Here is a 17,191-nt window from a genome sequence, read left to right on the forward strand (position 1 = left end):
AGGCAAAGAAAAAAAATATATTTTTAAATTGTGGTTGGAAAGACCTAATTATGACATGATTATAATATACATACTACACAGATGTTCAACAAATATACATACTACATATATATTCAACAAATATACATACTACACACATATTCAACAAATATACATACTACACACATATTCAACAAATATACATACTACGTACATATTCAACAAATATAAATACTACACACATATTCAACAAGTATACCTACTACATACATATTCAACAAATATACATACTGCACACATATTCAACATATATACATACTCCGTACATATTCAACAAATATACATACTACGTACATATTAAACAAATATACATACTACATATATATTCAACAAATATACATACTACACACATATTTAACAAATATACATACTACACTTGTATTCAACAAATATACATACTACATATATATTCAACAAATACACTTGCAACACACATATTCAACAAATATACATACTACAAACATATTCAACAAGTATACAAACTACATACATATTCAACAAATATACACACCACTCACACATATTCAACAAGTATGCAAACTAAATACATATTCAATAAATATACACATCACACACATATTCAACAAATATACATACTAAACACATATTCAACAAATATACATACTGCACACATATCAAAAAAATATGCATACTACATACATATTCAACAAATATACATACTACATATATATTCAACAAATATACATACTACACACATATTAAACAGATTTACACAATACATACATATTTATTTATTTATTTATTTATTTTACATTTGTTGGCTGGGCTAGTCTAGCTGGATACATGTCCATTTTCAGTAGAGGCCCAGGGAGATAAGCTCCAAGCATTAGTAAATTACAAAAAAAGATTACAATAGTTAAAAAATGACTAAATTCAAATACATTACAATAGTTAAAAAATGACTAAATTCAAATACAAAGAAATCAAAAAAAGATTTAAGACAATCAAAAACTGTTACTGTGAATAATAGCTTGCAGGCTGTGCAAGGTTTAAAATACAGTTGAGTACAAGGACATTCAGTATTCTGAAAATAATGATTAGCAGGTCTGAGAAAGAGAAAGAGAGAGAGCAGAAGAAGGTAAGAATCTCAAGGGCTAGAATAAGGTTAGATTCTATTGATTAAAGCTGTAGAGGGGACAAAGGTTGGAAGATAGGGGTATAGAAAAAAGTGCATTGAGGGGGAAAGAGGTAGGGTTTAGTCTGGTTTAGAACAGGGACAAAGCCAATGAAATTTCAGATGTTCTTTGAGATGTTTCTTGAAGAGTGATGTGGATGAGAGTGATGTGAGTGTACTAGGAAGATTGTTCCAGATTTTACCCACAATGTTAGTAAAAAGTGAGTCACCAGCTTTATTGTTTGATTTAATATTGAGATTAATAGCTTATTTGGAGCAAAAGTGTTGCAAGATTTCTATATGGGGAGATCAGGTTGAGAGGATTGGGGTATTGTTTGGGTGATGAAGAATATTATGTGAGATAAGCAGTTGCTTATACAGTAGATGGTTTTGTAGTTCTGACCATCCAAGTTGTTTAAGGTTGTGACAGTGGTGGTTCTGAAAGGCGTGGCAGTGACAAATCTAGCTATGTTATTATAGCTGGTTTCAAGCTTGCTTAGATTGTGTTTTGATAGATTGATGTATATGGCGGAAGCATAGAATAGAGTAGAAGTTAGGTGAGTTTGGGCAATGGAGGTTTTAGCTAGTGGTGTGAGGAAGGATTTGATTCTATACAGAGAGCCTAGTTTTTATTGACAGTCTGTATAGTATTGTTGATATGTTCGGCCGGGCTGAGGTTATTATCTAAGGTTATACCCAGTAGACGAATAGTAGTGTCAGGGAAATAGTAGTTCCATTGTTAGAGATAATTGTCAAGTGGAACGCTGGTGGCTTTTGAGTCGGGCGAAAGAGTAATAATTTTGTTTTTAGGGTTAAGGAGGAGGTAGTGATGGGTGAACCAATTTTCAACGGTGTTAAAAACTGCTTGAGTAAGGGTCTGAAGAGAAAGATGACTTAGCAGTACAGATTAAGGTAGAATCATCAGCGTATTGTATGCATGTGGCTTGAGGAACAGCAGTATTTAGATCATTAATAAAGATGGAGAATAGAAGAGGGCCAAGGATAGAGCCTTGAGGGACTCCAATGTTTACAGGGAGCGGTGTGGAGAGATTATTGTCCCAGAGCACTGCTTGTTGTCTATTTTTTAGATAGGATGTAAACCAGAGTATTGCTTGGGGGTCAAGAGATTGGGCTTTTAGGACACTGATTAGTAAATTATGGTTAACCATATCAAAGGCTTTTGATAGGTCAATGAATAGTGCAGAAGATAGAGAATTATTATTTCATTCTTGTTAATGCAGTCAGTAAAAGATAGAAGGGCGGTAGTTGTACTATGAAAGGGCCTAAAGCCGTGCTGACAGTTGGCAAGTAAGTTATTGTGGAGCAGATGTTGGAGTAGTTGATGATGAATACATTTTTCCATTATTTTGGCTAGTGGAGAGAGTAATGCAATTGGTCAGAAGTTGGAGATATCAGTGGATTTGCCTCCTTTATGTAAGGGGATTATATGGGAGACTTTCCATATGGATGGGATGTTACCTTCTATGATTGTTCGGTTTATAAGGATGGATATGGGATATGCTATGACTTTGGAAGCTATTTGAAGGTATTCTGCTGGTAGGTGATCGGCAGAAGGGGTGCAAGGTTTGAGTTTTTGAAGGAGTTTGCAGATAAAGGATGTTGGCACAGGTTGTATATGGAAGGGAGGCACTGAACTGTCAGTGTTTTGTAAAGTGCTGGGGGAAATCGGAGATATTGTGTTTGCAAGAGTTTCTATAGTTTCTGTGAAGTAATTATTAAAGGCATCTGCTATTTGCAAAGGGTTATTATGGGGAACTGAAGATGGGGCTGGAGTTATGGTATGTCCTGGATGGAGAAGTTTATTAATGCCTGACCAAAACTTTTTAGGGTTATTTGGGTGAGATTGTTGAAGATGGAGATAGTAGTTTTTCTTGTCTAAGACAATGTCATTCTTGGTTGCATTTCTTAGCTGCTTAAAATAAAGGTGGTCAGCAGAGCTCTTAGTGGCTCTCCATCTGGCCCATATTTTGTTTCGTAGGAGTATTTTGTCCTTTGTTTGTTTTGTGAGCCATGGGGCTGTTTTATTCCTAACTCGGGAAGAGCGAAGGGGGGCATGGAGATCTAGGATTTGTAGGAACTTGGTATTAAAGTAAGAAACTGCTTCATCTAGATAGAGTTGTTTCAGAGGTGACCAGTTACAGGCCTTTAGTTCATTCTGAAAGCTCTCTGCTTTAAAGTGTTTTTTGGAACGATAGGTTATAAATGTGTTATTAATAGGTGTGTGAGCCTTTTGTTTTGTTATATAGGTAAGTACATGGTCACTAAGGTCATCTGGAAGTGTTCCAGCAGTATAGGTTTCAGGATGACTATTTATAAGTATCCAGTCAAGAGTAGCTTCTTTATTACTAGGTTTGTGGATTCTTGTGGGGGTGTTTATTATTTGAGTGAAGCCATAAAGATTTATGTGGGAGTTAGGATTAGGAGAGTTACAGGTAGTCCAGTCAATGTTAAAATCACCTAGTACAATAGTTTCTTGAGGTAGTAGGGTGGAAAGGCTACTAAGAATGTTTTCAAGAGTGTTAATATTATTTCCTGGTGGGATATAGGTGCAGATTATATAAACAGATTTAGATTTATTAAGTTGGAGTTTAATGGAAAGGGTTTCTACATTGGTATTAGAGGGGAGTAAGACATTAAAGCATGAAATTAGAAGTTCAGATTTGTATAAGATAGCTACACCTCCACCCTTCTTGGTGGTACGGTCACATCTTAGGATGTTATATCCAGGTGGGGTTATTTCTAGGTCATGAGTAGGGTTTCAACCAAGTTTCTGTAAGGCAAAGGATATCAAATGCATGCACCTGTAAGAGGGCATGCAGTTGAAAGTTTATTGTTAATGCTACGGATGTTGAGATGAGCTATTCTAAGAGAATTACCTAGTTTTATAGAGGTAGAGACAAAATTAGTTGTTTCGTTTTGTGGGTTATTGTAGATTGGGGGGTTTGGGCCAGGATTAGGATGAATATCGCCATCTAATAGAAGTTGAGTGGGATATTTTAGTAAAGTCTTTATGCTTTTAAGGTACTTGGGTGGGCTTATGTTGCTGGAGAAGTAAGTAACATGGGAAGATCTATGAAACCTTGGGAGTAGGTAAACTGAAGTAGAGGTTATATTACTATGGGAGAAGAAGTTGAGCTGAGTGATAGGTACTGTTTGTTGATGGGAAGGTTCATTATTAATTAAAGAGAGATGTTCATAGTAGGTTAGGGCATAGGGTGAAGATAGGAATATTATTGAAGAAGTAATAAGAAGAAAGTTCTTAAGGGTGTAGTTAAGTAAGAATGTCATTTGTGATAGTAGGGTTAAGAGATTATATAGTGGGTTAAACAAAGTAAAGATAGGAGAAATGTAAGGTAGAATAGATGAGAGGTGACTTATGGGAGGAGTAACAGAGAGGTAGAGGGATGGAAAGTAAATCTATAGAAGGGTGGGGTTAGTTATAGAGAGAATTGGGGAAGGGGTGGGGTTGATAAGTAGTAGTCTAATGGGATAGGCTGAGTAGTTAAGTAGGTGTGGTCAGAGATGTTTAAGTTTAACAGCACTCGGGGTGGGTGGGAATTGGGGTAGGGTAGGGAGGCGGAGTGAGCCCGTGGGGCGAGCGGAGGGGGTCAGACCAAATGGTGGAGGATTCAGAGGAGACAATCAGTAAGGGGCAAAAAAGAAGGAGACGGAGTAACAGGTATGTAGCTTCTAGTAGAGCAGGTATGGTGTGGGAGAAAGGATAATGAAGCAGGGAAGCTAGAAGTGGATATAGTCTAGAGTATGTAAAGGATGGGAAGAGTAGGGGCTAGTAGGTGAAGCAGCAGGGCAAGAGATGAGAAATAGAAGAAAAGAGAATTATATAGAGCTAAAGCAAGCACAAGTGGGGGAGAGAGCGAGGGCACAAAGCTGGATTGTACTGCCACCTAGAGGGCAGAAGGAAAGATACAGAAGGTAACCAAGATAAGGATACGTAGGTGGGGAAGGAAAAAGTAACAGGGGAAAAGGACTATCAGGTGATACTAGGCAGGGAGAGGAGTCTGGCTGCTGGATTACCTGACTCAGTGGCAAAAAAATTACAAGACAATCAACAGGTATTATCTTACAATATGGGTCAAAAGTTAAACATACTTTGTCAAGTACTGCACAAACAGGAGAAATCAGTGGGGCAGCAGAAAGCAAGATGGTCCAACTTGGCAGAGCCAGAAGTAGATTAGGCAGTCCTTAGAGGCAAGGTAGGTCCAGTAATGGAAGGCAGTGGGTAGATTGTTTGTCAAGTACTGCACAAACAGGAGAAATCAGTGGGGCAGCAGAAAGCAAGATGGTCCAACTTGGCAGAGCCAGAAGTAGATTAGGCAGTCCTTAGAGGCAAGGTAGGTCCAGTAATGGAAGGCAGTGGGTAGATTGAGTTGTGAGTTTTCCTCTGGGTTCAAGAGCACGCAGCAGCCAGGAAAGAGTTTAGGTAGTAAAAAGGAGTATTCCACAAATATACACACTACACACATATTCAACAAATATACATAATACATACATATTCAACAAATATGCATACTACATACATATTCAACAAATACACATACTACATATATATTCAACAAATATACACACCACTCACACATATTCAACAAGTATACAAACTAAATACATATTCAACAAATATATGCACCACACACATATTCAACAAATATACATACTACACACATATTCAACAAATATACATACTGCACACATATCCAACAAATATGCATACTACATACATATTCAACAAATATACATACTGCATATATATTAAACAAATATGCATACTACACACATATTAAACAAATATACACAATACATACATATTCCACAAATATATACACTACACACATATTCAACAAATATACATAATACATACATATTCAACAAATATACATACTGCACACATATTCAACAAATATACATACTGCACATATATCCAACAAATATACATACTACATACATATTCAACAAATATACATACTACTCACATATTCAACAAATATACATAATAAATACATACTCAACAAATATACATGCTACATATATGTTCAACAAATATACATACTACATACATATTTAACAAATATACACACTACACACATATCCAACAAATATACATACTACTCACATATTCAACAAATATACATAATAAACACATACTCAACAAATATACATGCTACATATATATTCAACAAATATACATACTACATACATATTCAACAAATATACATACTACATACATATTCAACAAATATACATACTACATATAAATTCAACAAATATACATACTACATACATATTCAACAAATATACACACTACACACATATCCAACAAATATACATACTACTCACATATTCAACAATTTACTTACTACATACATATTCAACAAATATACATACTACATACATATTCAACAAATATACATACTAGATATAAAATCAACAAATAAACAAACAACATACATATTCAACATATATACATACTCCGTACATATTCAACAAATATACATACTACGTACATATTAAACAAATATACATACTACATATATATTCAACAAATATACATACTACACATATTTAACAAATATACATACTACACATGTATTCAACAAATATACATATTACATATATATTCAACAAATATACATACTACACACATATTCAACAAATATACATACTACAAACATATTCAACAAATATACAAACTACATACATATTCAACAAATATAAACACCACTCACACATATTCAACAAATATACAAACTAAATACATATTCAACAAATATACATACTACACACATATTCAACAAATATACATACTACACACATATTCAACAAATATACATACTGCACACATATTCAACAAATATACATACTGCACACATATCCAACAAATATGCATACTACATACATATTCAACAAATATACATACTACATATATATTCAACAAATATACATACTACACACATATTCAACAAATATACACAATACATACATATTCAACAAATATACACACTACACACATATTCAACAAATATACATAATACATACATATTCAACAAATATACATACTACATACATATTCAACAAATATACATACTACATATATATTCAACAAATATACATACTACACACATATTCAACAATATACATACTACATACATATTCAACAAATATACATACTACACACATATTCAACAAATATACATACTACACACATATTCAACAAATATACATACTGCACACATATTCAACAAATATACATACTGCACACATATCCAACAAATATGCATACTACATACATATTCAACAAATATATGTACTACATATATATTCAACAAATATACATACTGCACACATATTCAACAAATATACATACTACACATATTCAACAAATATACATACTACACACATATTCAACAAGTATACCTACTACATACATATTTAACAAATATACATACTACACACATATTCAACAAATATACATACTACACACATATTCAACAAATATACATACTACACATATATTCAACAAATATACATACTGCACAAATATTCAACAAATATACATACTACACAGATATCCAACAAATATGAATACTACATATATATTCAAGAACTTCCTCACTCCTACTTTGTTATAATCACTGTAAAACTACCAATGCATTTTCCCTGGTGAAAGCAAGGCCTAGGCACATTTTTCCTATAAGTGACATATGCCTTTAGGATTTATAAGTTTGACTTTTGTAACAAATTAATTGTTAAAACTCTACCTGCTCCTACTTGTGTGCTGGTGTATGCAAGCGTATGCATGCATGCACACATTAGCGACCACTTGGTGGCCTTCTTCTACCACAACATTCTACCTGATCACCTAAAAGTAACACAACCTGTTCTGAAATAGAGAAGTTAATGCCTACAAGTAAACAACAGAACTATACATTATCTGAATAAATAACAAATACTATATCTGAGTAAAGAGCCACCAATAACATTTTAACTACCATCTATATCCATACTAATACAGATTTACAACTTCAACTGACCAAGCAAGTACAGTATACAATAAATTATTACTCCATCTTGTTAAATTCAATGGTTGTCACCTCACTAATAATACTATTAGCAATTGCAGATTAAATTCATCACCTCATTACTGCTACTTTAAATAATCACAGATTATCAGTAATTTCCAAAATTAAGAGGTTCTCCTGTTCGATTTTCATCTGGAGCACCTTCTGTGTGGAGTCTGCATATCCTCCCTGTGGTCGAGTGAGTTTTAAAGACATGCAGGTAGGTGCTTCTGTGTGCCTTCTGTAAGGGTTGGGTGCCACGCTGGCAACTTGACACCATAAAAACTCCACTACCAATCAATCTGCGGACCGGTGATCTGCTGTGGTGACCCCTAACCAGGAAAAGTTGAAAGACATTGCTATCAGTAATCTCCAAAATGATTAACCCCATCAATAAAATAACAATATCACATAATCAAAGCCATGAAACTTCAAATATATATGCTGCAAATCACCTCTTCCAGATCTGGAGCAATGATCTCTAAACTTCAGTATTTATCTCTCTTAATATAAAACCTGAAAAACAAATCAAAATGTCCAGCTAAAATAAAAAATACTCTCCTACAAAGTTGTATACCAACACTAATTTATCTACTACATTGCTGACACGCTAAACCAATTTCTGGACCTATATCTCTTAATTCTACCTGGAAACATAATCCTCTAATAAAAACAATGCTGAAATACAGTTCATGATTGCCAGGGGACTAAATAACAAAATAAATGACTACATAACTGGATTGACACTAATACTCCAGAATACACTAGCAATTTCTGAAACATGGTTAAATCTACCAAAAAGACAAAACAATTGAACAACAGCATGTGATATCATATAAACTGACCACATTAGTAGGAGAGCTACAGGTGTAGTATTCCTATATTCAAAACATATTAATATTTTCAGTTTTTACATACCAATTACTAAAGTTCAAAATATCAGAAATTCTCCTAGCCACTATTCACTTCAATCTTCAAAAATAATACATAGCTGTAATATGCATATCAATAGGCAAAACACAAAATAATGTAAAGACATTGGAAGACATACCATACTGATTATGAGACAGAATTATAAACTAGTCTAACACAACATTTAATCAAGAAAAACTTCAACAATCAATCATAAATGTGTATGGTCTAAACCAAATAATGCATAAACCAACTAGGACAGATACAATAACAGGAAAAAACTATATTTGATTGAATTTTAACATACAACCCTAATAAAACAGTTGGCATAGGATTATTTCTTAATGTCCTAGCTGACCATAATTCAGCCTATGCTATTTAGGGGAAAAAAGACATTACATATAACTAATCCAGAAGTACAACACACTCTAATCCAGCAGGGTATTAATGTACAAGTAATGCCCGGTGAAAAATGAGTCTGCCACTTCACGGCACTTTATCAAGCTGCCATGGAGCTCGGACTGAGAAAAACAGAATGGCCGCCATTATTTTATGCTCGCCAAGCAGTGCTTTTGCTGTTTAGTGAGTGTAAAATAAAAGTTAAAAAAGTGTGTATGTGTTTGTGTGTGAAAGTGTATGCCTGCATGAGTGTGAGATACAGATCAGTAAAGTTGCTATTTTACACTGGCTGAGCAGCACTTCTGCTGTTTAATGAGTACAAAATAAAAAGCACGTGTAGGTATATGTGTGCGTGTGTGTGTGTGTGTGTGTGTGTGTGTGTGTGTGTGTGTGTGTGTGTGTGTGTGTGTGTGTGTGTGTGTGTGTGTGTGTGTGTGTGTGTGTGTGTGTGTGTGTGTGTGTGTGTGTGTGTGTGTGTGTGTGTGTGTGTGTGTGTGTGTGTGTGTGTGTGTTTGTGTGTGAGAGAGACAGAATGTGTATGCATGTATGAAAGTAAGAGGGAGATGATTGTGTATGTGTGTTTATGTTGCTGTCTGCTTGTGTGAGTGAATGCATGCATGAAAGCAAGAGTGACTGTGTGTCTGTGAGTGAGAGGCTGAGAGTGATCATGTGTGAATGCATGTATGAAATCAGATGTGGCTGTGTGTGTGAGAGACCGAGAGAGTGAGAGCGATCTTGTGTGAGTGAGTGCATGTATGAAAGCAGAAAAGACTGTGCGTGCGTGCGTGCGTGTGTGTGTGTGTGTATTTTTTGTTAACAAAGGTAAGTGACTGTGTAGTAGAGGTGTGAGTACATTAGAGGTCTGAGCGTTTGTGTGACTGTGTGTTGGTTAAGAATAGAGTAAGAATTAGGTGAGGCGATAAGTTTAGTGTATGTCTCAGTGTGTATGTGTGTATTATGGTTGTAGGAAGGATAAGGCAAGGGGATAGGTTTAGAGTATATATGAGTGTTTGCACATTAGGGTTAGAGTAAGGGGTTAGCCCCCATGCTTACCTTAATAATGCTTGCAATCTTTAACCCTGCCCCTGCCTTTAACCTCAACCATACACCTTACCTTAGTAAAACCCTTTCCAGAACACTACCACCATTTGGATTTCAGACAAATTTGGTCTGAATGATTTGACAGGGTTATGGTTTGTAGACTGGAAAAGGAATTTGTTTTCCTCTTTTGATCTGTTGCTTTTTGGATATTTGTGTTGTTTGTGAAATGAATGTTTGGCATGTTGTGGTCGAGCTTTTATGTGTAAGCGATTTAGCATGTTGAACTTATGTAATCAGTTATATAATATGCACACATATACATACACACACAAACACACTCACACACGCACACATGCACATACATACACACACACACACACACACACACACACACACACACACACACACACACACACACACACACACACACACACACATATATACACACACTGAGTACACTAACAAGCCAATGAGAACAGAGGAAGTGCAACTACACATTTGTTTATTTATTTTAACTATATCTTTTTAAGTACAAATACACATAATTCTGTAATGCCCCCTTGGTGAGTCTGGGTTGAGGGTGAAAAGGGATCTGAGGACCAACTCTCCTAGCTTACTGAAACACAAGCAGCTTAAAAAAGATAATAATAAATAAAAATAAAATAAATATGTACTTATTCTTCTCCTTTTCTCATTGATTTATCTGTATGTCTGCATGTATTACATATGTATGTGAAAGACCGGATGATTCAAAATACATTAGCCAGCCTTCACCTGGCCTCCAACTACTCAAATCTTACCAGTTACTGCAATTGTTAATTCAGTCACTCAGAGAAGGACCCTATCATCTCATGTGTGCCATAGCCTTTTGTGGAGTGGTACTCTCAAAAGTATATCCTAATAAAGCAATAACTGACGACGTGGTGTGGTATAGTGAAGATTTACCCACGGTTGGTGTGGTTTAATCATGAGGGTGAAGCCAGAGTGATTAAATAAAGCCAACCATGGGTAAATCGTCAATATATACCACAAGAAAAAAATGACAACTTTTCTTAAATAATGTATTTGTATAATGGCTCATTATTGTTCTTCCACTGGTTGTGGTACACTGCTTCCCTGTTTTGATGTACTGAGCATGCATATGGAACTTGCATCCCATGCATACCCAGTACATCAATGCTTTGAAATGGAAGCAACGGAGAAAAGAAAGTCTCCGTTGCTCCGTTTTTTCTTTTTCTTTTTATTTGTTTTAAAAAAATGTTTTGAGGACTTCATACTAATAGAAATAAGTACACATATACATACCGGATTAGTCGAGGCCCGGGTTAGCAATGACCGCCACCAGTACTATTGGCCAACACGGTGCTGGTGGAAATTGGGCTACTATTGGCTGAAGGAGAGGAAGAGATGGAAGGCATGGCCGAAGGCAGGTAAAGGCTAGGACTGTGATAGTGAGGGTCGAAACTTTGAATGTTGGCAGTATAACAGGTATAGGGAGAGATCTAGCTGATATGATGGGCCAAAGGAAGGTTGGTATATTGTGTGTGCAAGAGTCCAGATGGAAGGGGAGCAAGGCTAGGTGTATCGGAGACGGGTTCAAATTATTTTATCATGGTGTGGATGGGAGGAGAAATAGTGTAGGCATTATCCTGAAGGAACAGTATGCTAAGAGTGTTTTGGAGGTGAAAAGAGTGTCAGATAGAGTGATGTTTATGAAGCTGGAAATTGATGGTGTAATGATGAATATTGTTAGTGCATATGCTCCACAAGTTGGGTGTGCAATGGATGAGAAAGAAAAAGTTTGGAGTGAGTTGGATGAAGTGTTGATGACTATACCCAAGGGTGAGAGACTGGTGATTGGAGCAGATTTCAATGGGCATGTTGGTGAAGGGAACAGAGGGGATGAGGAAGTGATGGGTAGGTATGGTGTTAAGCAAAGGAATGCAGAAGGTCAGATGGTAGTGGATTTTGTGAAAAGGATGGACATGGCTGTGTTGAATACGTATTTTAATAAGAGGGAGGAGCATAGGGTGACATACAATAGTGGAGGAAGATGCACACAGGTTGATTATATCTTATGTAGAAGGGCCAATCGGAAGGAGATTGGAGACTGTAAAGTGGTGGCAGGGGAAAGTGTAGTTCGGCAGCATAGGATGGTGGTTTGTAGGATGACATTGGTGATCAAGAAGAGGAGGACGAGTGTGAGGGCATCACCAAGGATCAAATGGTGGAAATTGAAAAATGGCAATTGTGAGGTGATGTTCAGGGAAGAGTTAAGACAGGCACTGGGTAGCAGTGAAGAGTTACCGAATAGCTGGGTAACTACAGCAGAGCTAGTAAGTGTGCCATCTGGAAAGAGGAAGAAGGATAAGGAGACCTGGTGGTGGAATGAAGAAGTACAGGACAGTATACAGAGAAATAGGTTGGCGAAGAAGAAGTGGGATTGTCAGGGAGATGAAGAATTTAGACTAGAGTATAAGGAGATGACATGCATGGCAAAGAAAGAGGTGATGAAGGCTAAGGATAAGACGTATGACAAGTTGTATAAAAGGTTGGACACTAAGGAGGGAGAAAAGGACCTGAACCGATTGGCTAGACAGAGGGACCGAACTAGTAAAGATGTGCAGCTGGTAAGGGTGATAAAGGATAATGAGGGAAATGTACTCACAAGCGAGGAGAGTGTGTTGAGCAGATGGAAAGAGTACTTTGAGGGGCTGATGAATGAAGAGAATGAGAGGGAGAGAAGGTTGGATGATGTGCGTATAGTGAATCATGAAGTGCAGTGGATTAGCAAGGAGGAAGTAAGGATAGCTATGAAGATGATGAAGAACAGAAAGGCTGTTGGTCCAGATGACATACCTGTGGAGGCATGGAGGTGTTTAGGTGAAATGGCAGTGGAGTTTTTAACTAGATTGTTTAATGAAATCTTGGAAAGTGAGAGGATGCCTGAGGAATGGAGAAAAAGTGTTTTGGTACCGATTTTTAAGAATAAGGGTGATGTGCAGAGCTGTAGTAACTACAGAGGGATTAAATTGATCAGTCACAGCATGAAGTTATGGGAAAGAGTGGTGGAAGCTAGGTTAAGAAGGGAGGTGATGATTAGTGATCAGCAGTATGGTTTCATGCCAGGAAAGAGCACTACAGATGCAATGTTTGCTTTGAGAGTGTTGATGGAGAAGTACAGAGAATGTCAGAAGGAGTTGCATTGTGTCTTTGTGGATTTAGAGAAAGCATATGACAGGGTGCCTAGAGAGGAGTTGTGGTATTGTATGAGGAAGTCAAGAGTGTCAGAGAAGTATGTAAGAGTGGTACAGGATATGTACGAGAGTAGTGTGACAGCAGTGAGGTCTGCGGTGGGTGTGACGGATGCGTTTAAGGTGGAGGTGGGATTACATCAAGGTTCAGCTCTGAGCCCTTTCTTATTTGTAATGGTGATGGACAGGTTGACAGACAAGATCAGACAGGAATCCCCGTGGACTATGATGTTTGCAGATGACATTGTGATCTGTAGTGAGAGTAGGGAACAGGTGGAGGAGACCCTGGAGAGGTGGAGATATGCTCTAGAGAGAAGAGGAATGAAGGTCAGCATGACTAAGACAGAATACATGTGTGTGAATGAGAGGAAGGATAGAGGAATGGTGAGGATGCAGGGAGTAGAGGTGGCCAAGGTGGATGAGTTTAAATACTTGGGATCAACACTTCAGAGTAATGGTGAGTATGGAAGAGAGGTGAAGAAGAGAGTACAGGCAGGATGGAGTGGGTGGAGAAGAATGTCAGGAGTGATTTGTGACAGACAAGTACCAGTAAGAGTGAAAAGGAAGGTCTACAAGAGGGCAGTGAAACCAGCTATGTTATATGGGTTGGAGACAGTGGCATTGACAAAAAGGCAGGAGTCAGAGCTTGATGTGGCAGAGTTGAAGATGTTAAGATTTGCACTGGGTGTGACGAGGATGGACAGGCTTAGGAATAAGTATATTAGAGGGTAGCCCAGGTTGGAAGGTTTGGAGACAAAGCCAGTGAGGCAAGATTACGTTGGTTTGGACATGTGCTGAGGAGGGATGCAGAGTATATTGGGAAAAAGATGTTAAGGATGAAGCTGCCAGGTAACAGGAAAAGAGAAAGGCCTGAGATAAGGTTTATGGAAGTGGTGAGAGAGGACATGCAGGTGGTTGGTGTGACAGAGCAAGATGCAGAGGACAGGAAGAAATGGAAACAGTTGATCTGCTGTGGCGACCCCTAACGGGAGCAGCCGAAAGAAGAAGAAGAAGATACTAATAGAAAAAAGTCCAGGTGACCGGACCTTTTTCCGTTGGTATATTGTGGTATTTACAATGGGCACGGTGGCCAATCAACGTGCACGTTTTGGAATATTAATGGGGGGTCATTGTATAATACTCAGTTATAGACTGCAATCTAGACTGTTGCAGTGAGTAGCTTCAACTTTTGTATCCATCTTCCTCCGAATCACTGGTATCAGACATACTTAAAGCCCAAAGTAAGCTTCCAGTGCTCTGTTTGTATGTAATATGCAAATTGTGCTCCACTGAGAATAACCACTGTATTACTTCTACCTGATGACTGCAGGTGGAATAGCCAATGTATTACTCCTACCCGATGACTGCAGGTGGAATAGCCAGTGTATTACTACTTACTACCTGATGACTGCAGGTGGAATACCCAGTGTCTCACTGCTATCCGATGACTGCAGGTGGAATAGCCAGTGTCTCACTACTACCTGATGACTGCAGGTGGAATAGCCAGTGTATTACTACTACCCAATGACTGCAGGTGGAATAGCCAGTGTATTAGTACTACCCAATGACTGCAGGCGGAATAGCCAGTGTCTCACTACTACCTGATGACTGCAGGTGGAATAGCCAGTGTATTACTACTACCCAATGACTGCAGGTGGAATAGCCAGTGTATTAGTACTACCCAATGACTTTAGGCGGAATAGCCAGTGTATTACTACTACCTGATGACTGCAGGTGGAATAGCCAGTGTATTACTACTACCCAATGACTGCAGGTGGAATAGCCAGTGTATTAGTACTACCAATGACTGCAGGTGGAACAGCCAGTGTATTACTACTTACTACCTGATGACTGCAGGTGGAATATCCTGGTACCCGACGACTACAGGTAGGATAGCCAGTGTCTCACTGCTACCCGATGACTGCACGTGGAATAGCCAGTGTCTCACTACTACCTGATGACTGCAGATGGAATAGCCAGTGTATTAGTACTACCCAATGACTGCAGGTGGAATAGCCAGTGTATTAGTACTACCCAATGACTGCAGGTGGAATAGCCAGTGTATTACTACTACCTGATGACTGCAGGTGGAATAGCCAGTGTCTCACTGCTACCTGATGACTGCAGGTGGAATAGCCAGTGTCTCACTGCTACCTGATGACTGCAGGTGGAATAGTCAGTGTATTACTACTACCCAATGACTGTAGGTGGAATAGCCAATGTATTAGTACTACCTGATGACTGCAGGTGGAATAACCAGTGTATTACTACTAGCCGATGACTGCAGGTGGAATAGCCAGTGTATTACTACTACCTGATGACTGCAGGTGGAATAGCCAGTGTCTCACTGCTACCTGGTGACTACAGGTGGAATAGCCAGTGTCTCACTGCTACCAGATGACTGCAGGTGGAATGGTGACAGAAATTCCCTTAACAATTCCCCTACACTTCATCAGCAATGTCTTTGTTTCTGTGATTCTAAATAAATGCTTACAGACAAAAAAGGTATTAAGTTACCTCGTAATCAAAATAAAATAATGATTGCAATAGACAGATAAGGTTAATGTTTATTTTTATTATTTAGTTGCTATTTCATTGCTATGGGTAACACCTTTCATTTATACTGATCATAGATTAGTGATACCTGGCAATCTGCTTAAAAAATCCACCTACAAATGGGATAGACATCCTGGAAGCAAAGAACACATTAAGCCACCTAGACAGCGCCAATCCAAAGTGAGGGAAAAAAAATCACAGTTAAGTACAAATATCAGGCATTAAAAAGCTGATGACAGTGCTATTCCACATAATGACATGCTGTGGAGTGGATGGCCATGGCATTTCTCTACGTGGTTCTGACAGAATGCAGTCTGCATGCTGATTAACAGCACATAGTCTCCATTTCTGCTTTCAAACTCAGAATGTGTTTTAGTTCTATAGTCCCAGTCATACTGATGAAATATTTGACCATGAGCTAATACTGAGGTGGTTAAACACTAGTACTTTTTTATTTTGAAAATTATTGCCACTTACTGAGATAGGATAGAGCCTGATGGGAAAATGTACAGGGGCTGAAACAGATGAAATACAAGGAAGGCTAACACATTTATAGTTATATTCACTTAAACCCTGGAAATAAAGGGAATTATGTGTGCATAAAGCAACAAGAAGGCATCTGAGCACATACAGTAAAGAAAAAGAAAGAAAAAAAATGGGGTGGTAAGAATCAGATATTACAGACTCTGGGCACAAATTTAGGCTGGACATGAAAAGTACTTTTTAATAAAAGTGTGCTGAATAAGTGGAACTAACTTTTT

Source organism: Protopterus annectens, chromosome 2.part0 (assembly GCF_019279795.1).
Source record: "Protopterus annectens isolate FY-2018-M chromosome 2.part0, PAN1.0, whole genome shotgun sequence".
In the NCBI taxonomy this organism is placed as follows: Eukaryota; Metazoa; Chordata; order Ceratodontiformes; family Protopteridae; genus Protopterus; species Protopterus annectens.